The sequence below is a fragment of the Sturnira hondurensis genome, unplaced genomic scaffold, assembly GCF_014824575.4.
Source record: "Sturnira hondurensis isolate 20B ecotype Veracruz unplaced genomic scaffold, ASM1482457v3 Scaffold0023357, whole genome shotgun sequence".
Lineage (NCBI taxonomy): Eukaryota > Metazoa > Chordata > Mammalia > Chiroptera > Phyllostomidae > Sturnira > Sturnira hondurensis.
In genome coordinates this window covers 9,987,371-9,994,223 of record NW_028095988.1, presented here as the reverse complement: position 1 = coordinate 9,994,223, position 6,853 = coordinate 9,987,371, and the positions used below count along the sequence as shown (strand labels likewise).

Below are 6,853 nucleotides of genomic sequence, written 5' to 3'. Positions count from 1 at the left end.
TGCTTTACTTTTCCTTACGATTCTATGGTTTACCCTGGTGGTTCTTTTGCTGGTCTCACCTGGGCACACGCACATGGTTGCATTCCATGGTCGGTTCAGCTGGCTGGTCTTAGTCGGGCTCACTCCCGTCTGAGCCCTCAGCTGGGGCTGCTGGAAAGGCTTGGATAACCTGGCTTCTCTCTGACCACATAGCTTTTCTCCAGGTGGGTTCTCACCTCTCCTTCAGATGCTACTGGGCTCTGTTACATGATGGCAGAGAATTCCAAGAGGGTGAAAAACCAAAGTCCCAAGGTCTTGAGGCATTGGCTCAATGTTGCGAATGTTACCCACACTGCATCTTATTGGTCAACCCAAGACACAAGGCCCGGCCAGACTCCACCCTCTGATGGGAGGAGTGGCAAGGTCACCTTGCAAAGAGTGTGCGTATAGATGGAGAGAAATTTGAGGTTATGTTTTGTAATCTACCACAGTTGCCAACATAAACACATGATTCTATTTCATGTAAAGTTCAGGTTTACTATTTTTTCTTGAAAAATAGGGAGATTTGGCAACAAGTTGCCAGAGCTGAGTTACGACTGCCTGCTGAGACTGGACATTGCTTCTCCAGCTCATTAGAACCCCTATCACTCTCTATTGCTTATCTCAGGCTCTGCTCAGCCAGCAAACCTCCTGCCTGACCACTGTCTATGACTGCTGTCTTTAGCATTTTGGGGGATAACTGTGGAGGACAGTGTGTGATGAGGTCAAATGTGTCCTAGAGATCGCTCGACCACTGTCTCCTGTGCGGTGGTGACGTGAGGCACTATAAAGTGGGACAGAAGTTTTCTATTAAAAAGAGTTCAAATAATGAAGCTAATTGTATTAGTTCCCTTGAACTGCTATCAAAATTACCACAAACTGGGGGGGTTAAAACAACAGAAATTTATTCTTTCAGAGTCTGGAGGCCAGAAGTCCAATATCAAGGTGTCAGCAGGGCCGTGTTCTCTCTGCAGGCTGCAGGGAAGAATGCGTCCTTGCCTCTTCCAGCTTCTGATGGCTCCCGGCCATCCTCGGCTTGTCCTTCTCCTGCATCACTACAGCCTCTGTCTCCATCTTCACATGGTCTTCTTCTGCTCTGTGTCTCTCTGTCTTCTCTTCTTATAAGGACGCTGGTCATTATTGGATTCAGAGCCCACTCTAATCCGGTATGACCTCATCTTAGTCAATTACATCCACAAAGACTCGATTTCCAAATAATGTCACAACCTGAGACTCTAGGTGGATGTGGATGTTGGGGGGACACTATTCAACCCACCGCACTAGTGAATGGCTCTTCTAGATGAAACAGGGCATCTTGAAATGTGTGCCTCTGTGTCACCACACTCACTGCAATCTAATACACTTTGTTGAGTGAGGGCCCAGCAGCATTATAACTAGGAATTTTGCACAACTGTGGCCACACTCGGAGAGCGTATCTGCCACTTGAATTCTCTGGGTTGGGAGGAGGAGGAACAAGAAGGGAAAGGTTGAGGACAGCTGGTAAAGGTAGTGAGTACTACTTGATTGGAGAAGAGGTTAGAGTGGCCAAGAGTGGCTTTAACAGGAAGTGGGAAGTAGTGTTTGACTGAGACCTCCCACCATAGTAGGGTTTAGATGGGTAAGAGGAAGTGAAAGAACAGCCTGGACAAAAATTCAGAGATTTCATGACATGCTGTTGCAAAGTAAGTGATCAGCACAGTTGGACGATGGCAAAGGTGAACAGTGGAATTTGGGGTGGGCAGTGTAAGTCAGGGCTGCAAGGTCAGACATGTCAGACAGGTCTCTGTGAGCTGGTAGAACCAGGTGTTCAAATCATATCAACTGGTTTTATATCTCATATCTTGGACTCCCTTTAATATTTCCTTTGGCCCTGGCTGGTGTGGCTCAGTGGATTGAGCACCTGACTGCGAACCAAGGGGTCACCTGTTTGATTCCCTGTCAGGGTGTGTGCCTGGGTTGCAGGCAGGGTCCTCAGTGGGGTGTGCGTGGGAGGCAGCTACACACTGATGTTTCTCTCCTACTCTTTCTCTCTCCCTCCTCATCTCTCTAAAAATAAATAAATAAAATAAAAAAATAGATTTCCTTTGAACAATAACAACACTGATAACTGATGATTATACATGTTTATTATACATCTAGTAAGCACTTTATATATTTTATCTTATTTAATGCCCCCAATTTCCCACCTCGTTGACTAGGTAGTATTGTTATCCTCTTTTCACATGAGAAAGCTGGGATTCTGAGACCTGGGGTATAGTCTCTGGGCCCCAGATGCCAGGGCCTACCTTTTGATCACTGTGCTCAATTGCTGTCGCCAAGCGGGCTCCATGGAGAGTGATGTTGGGAAACTGCTGCTGCGGAGCTACTGCAAATGTCTGAGCAAGCTTGTGCCGTCCAGACAGCGAGATTCTTCAGTTAACTGGGTGTCTGGCTTCCGAAGCCAGGGCGGTGTCTGTGGCTTCCGAACCAAATACATCTCAGAAGATAAGGACACATTCATGGGTAAAATAAGGAAAAGCAGTGAATGAATTGCTTGTGCAAAACACTAATCTAAGTGGTCAGTTCCCTCTCAGATACTATAGGCTCACTACTGCCAAGAGCTGTGAGTTTCAGTGTTAATACAGTGTTCTAGTAAAAAACCAAAAAACAAACAACTCCTCCAACCAACCAACAACAACAATGAAACAAAAAAGAAGGATGCTAATGGAGACTATCGTTATGGAAGTACCACACTGGTGCTGGGTGTTGGTCGTGAATGAGGCTGTGCACGCATGGAGGGAAAGGGCACAGGGGAACCCTGTACTTTCCACCCAAATTTGCTAAGAACCTAAAACTGCTCTAAAAGTAAAGTCTAAGTGTACAGGAAAAAAGGAGGAAGGCAATGGCTTCTAGGTAAATATAGAAAACACAGGTAAAAAGGTAATTATTTTTAACTGTAAGACCTACAGCATTCCTTTTCCTTCATAACACTCAATACAATTACAATGCCATCTGATTACACCATTGTTTGCTCGGCTCCAGGCACAGGCTCCGTGAAAGCAGGGACCACAATCACTGATGTATCTCCAGCACCTAGAACAGAGTTTGGCACATGGCAGGCACTCCATACTTCCCCACCGAAGGAAAGAGAAATCAGCCCTGCAGGTCTCGTAAGACTGGATGCTTGACTAGATGAGAGAGGTGAGGGAGCAGGAGGAGGGCTAGAGCTTTGGGTGGCCCTGATCAGTCATACACCACACGTGTTAGACATGCTCCTTCCTGAAGTTCCCCACTGCCTACCCTGTTTTGCTTGACTTGTGATGGCCTCTGACCTCTGGAGCCCCTACCTGACCAGCTTGGCCCCCCTCCTCTCAGTGGCTTCCAGGCAAGTCTCTGAATATGCCCCAACACACACTGTGCTCACCGCCCCCCACAGGCCCCTTGCTTCCACAGCTACTGAATCCAAGTGCTCTCACAGCCAGCCCCAAAGCTCCAGCTCAACACCCCCAGAGCTTTGAAACGTCCTTGCTTTTGTGCAACAATTTCCCAGAGTGCATCGGTGTCTCAAGGCAGTAAATGTGGGGTGACTGTGGGAGTCACCAGTGTCCTTTGGTGTCCCTGGGAAGCCAGGGAGTAGATCCCCATGAGCCAGACCCCAGGCTTTTTGTAGGAAGGGCAGGAAGTATTGCCAGGACAGAAGCAAGGTAGAAACCACCATATCTGGTGTGATGTCAGGGACAGAGGCTCTTTTTGCGAGCTCAAGCCAAGATAAACAGTAACCCTGAAGTCCTAGGAACGACCCTTCAGAAATGAGCTCTGGAGAAGTGTGGGCAGCGCCCTTCACGCCAATTGGAACATTCTTAATAACGGGAGAAAGAATTCCCTCCTTAGGTATTGATATATTTGTATAAGAATAAGTCTATCTTCCTCCTGTTAATATTAAAAAGTTACAAAGGCAGTACTTGCTTATTAAAATATTTAAAACTATTTTAAAGATGTAAAGCACTAAGAAGTGGAAAGGGGAAGTGGAAGTCTTGTCCCGCATTCCCTACCCACCTCTGCCCGTCTTTACTTTAAATTCATGCTCTGTGTCTTGTTTTGCAGCGTGTACCCTGCTCTCCCACTTTAAGGAACTGATAAATCATCTACCTCGTTATTTTTATTGGCCACATAATTTTTAGCAGCGTGAGTGCACCATAATTCCAGGGAACAATCTAAGCATGCGCAGCCTTTAACGCAGCAATTCTGTCTCTAGGAATTTGTCCTACGGAGGTGCCAGCACCAGCGTGGAAGACCATGTCCCCCGAATGTTGCCAACAGTGAAACAATGGAGTCAGCCTGTTAATTTGTAATATAATTGAGGAGAGACAGAGAACAAACCACTTAGGTATGAAAAACTCTGGCTTTGGGGACTCTGTAGAGGGAACAAAGGGCCCTAATGGAATAGAGGACACGTGTTTCCCACTGACAAACCTTCTCTCTCGGGGGTTCAAACAGGGCAGCCAGTGTCAGGCTCCCTGGACCCCCGAGGGCTAAGCCAATCGGAGGGCCACCCCCTTTTCCCTTTTCCCTTAAGGACGGAGGTTAGCAAGGTATTCTGCATTTTGCTTTTAATTTTTGGTACAAAACAGAAGAATCAAGCTAAATTACATATTTTAAAGACCATAAATACCACAAACGCTTTAAAATTCAGAAAAAATAGAATGGTGTTTTAAAATTTTGACTAACTGCCTCACGTCCAGTTGGTGTGAGCATCTCGGGTGAGGTGGTACAGTGCACGGGCAGTAGGAATAGTTCTGGAAGATGTGTCGGCTCAGGCATGGCAAACAATTACTTAGGTCCGTGTGGAAGTTACTGTGAGTCAGGTAAACCTACCCCACAAAACCTGTAAGTCATGTGTCTGCAACCCACATTCCCCTTAGCCGGATCCTCAAATTGCCCTTGGCTGCTCCAATGTTACTTGGGACAAGGGGAAGTGTGACCAGGAAGTCTAAAGGGCAAGGCACCATGACCTTAACCAGTAGGGTTCAAATCTCCCTTGCAAATTTGATAGAAACACAGGACTGTGCAAACAGCTGGCTTTGGCAAGGCCTGTGTGAGGGTAGGTTGTGAAGGGACAAGGGGAACGTGCCTCTGGGTGGGGGTGTGGCCAGCACACCGGGACAGCAACCATTGGATGGTGCCCCCAGCACTCCTTCCCCTGCACTTGGCTTTATACAGTTCACCTTTGTATGTCTTGGGTATAGTTTCATCTCTGGACACATGGAGGAGCCCGCTTTTACCCCCCTTTTTCACATGCCGGTATTCCACTGTGTGAACACCCACACACACGGATTATTTCAAGCTGCCCTAGCAAACAGTGCTGCAAAGCATAGGCTTGCTCATATTTTTTTAAGCATCTGTGAGGACATATTTGTAAAATACATGCTTATGGTGCCCTTGCTGGGTCTCAGAGTGTACCCAGTTGAGATTTTCATGAGTATTGCCATGCGCTGCCCCTGAGGGCCGGCCAGCCGGGTGTGAGAGTGGTCGACCCTGTGCGTTAGCAAACACTGCTGATTCTTCTTCCTGTAGAGGTGACAAATGCCATCTTGCTGTAGTTTTAATTCGCATTTCCCTCAGTCACGGTGAAGAGCAGGATCTTTCCATATGCTTAAGAACTACTTATATTTCCTTTTCTGTGGACTTTGTGTAGTTTATCCATTTTTCTATTGAGTTAAACTTTTTCTTATTGATTTGTAAGAACTGTTTCAATATTAAGGAAAATGGCCCTTAGTCTGTGTTATAATTGGCAAACATATTTTGCTAGCTTTTCATTGGTTAACTGACTGTGTATGGTGTTCATTTGCTCATAGGGAAAAATTCTATGTTTATGTAAGTGAATGTTTTAAGCAATTTTTTTGCCATCAGTAAAAAATTTACTTGTTTTTTTAAAAAAATCCAGCTTCTTTTCCAAGGAAACACCAAATGTTGGATGATGCCAGTGTTGGGGGAGGCCTTGGGGACCCAGGTTGTGGCAGCTTCCATGGAGGATTTGGCAGCGCCACCTAGCACTGAGGTTTCAGCTGGGGTGGGGGGCGGGGTCAAGGTAGGGCTGAGGCAACCAAGCTCGTGAAGGCAAGGCCCAGGACAACAAGTGGGTCCCTGTCACCACACTGGGCCACCTGGGCAAGGAAGTGAAGATCAAGTCCCTGGAGGAGATCTATTTCTTTTCTCTGCCCATCAGGAATCTGAGATCCTTGACTTTTTCCTGGGGGCAGCCCTCAAGGACAAGGTTCTGAAGATTATGACTGTGCCAAAACAGACAAAGGCAGGCCAGAGGACCCGGTTTTAGACATTTGTCTCCTTTGGGGACTACAATGGACACGCTGGTCTGGGTGTTGAGTGCTCAGAGGAAGTAGCCACTGCCATCTGTGGGGCCATCATCCTGGCCAAGCTCTCCCTTGTCCCTGTGCAGCAAGGCTACTAGGGGAACGAGATCAGTAAGCCCCATACCGTCCCTTGTAAGGTGACCAACCTCCAGCCACCTTGGCGCTCTGCTGGTGCACCTTACCCCCACCCCCAGGGGTACTGGCATCATCTTGGCCCCTGTGCCCAAGAAGCTGTTGCTGATGTCTGGTATTGATGGCCACTATACCTCTGCCAGGAGCTGCGCTGCTACCCTGGGCAACTTCACCAAGGCCACCTTTGATGTCTCTGAGACTTACAGCTCTCTCACCCCTGACCTCTGGCAAGAGACTGTGTTCACCAGGACTCTCTACAGGAATTCACTGACCATCTCAGCAAGACCCTCCCCAGAGTGTTTGTGCAGAGGACACAGGGCACTGGGCAGGCTCCAGCTGTGGCCACCACATAA

General features: G+C 47.5%; 1 pseudogene; it reads left to right on the top strand.

Annotated features, from left to right (window-relative positions):
• Positions 1 to 2,345: 2,345 nt before the first annotated feature.
• Positions 2,346 to 6,853, top strand: LOC118980826 (40S ribosomal protein S2-like; annotated as a pseudogene).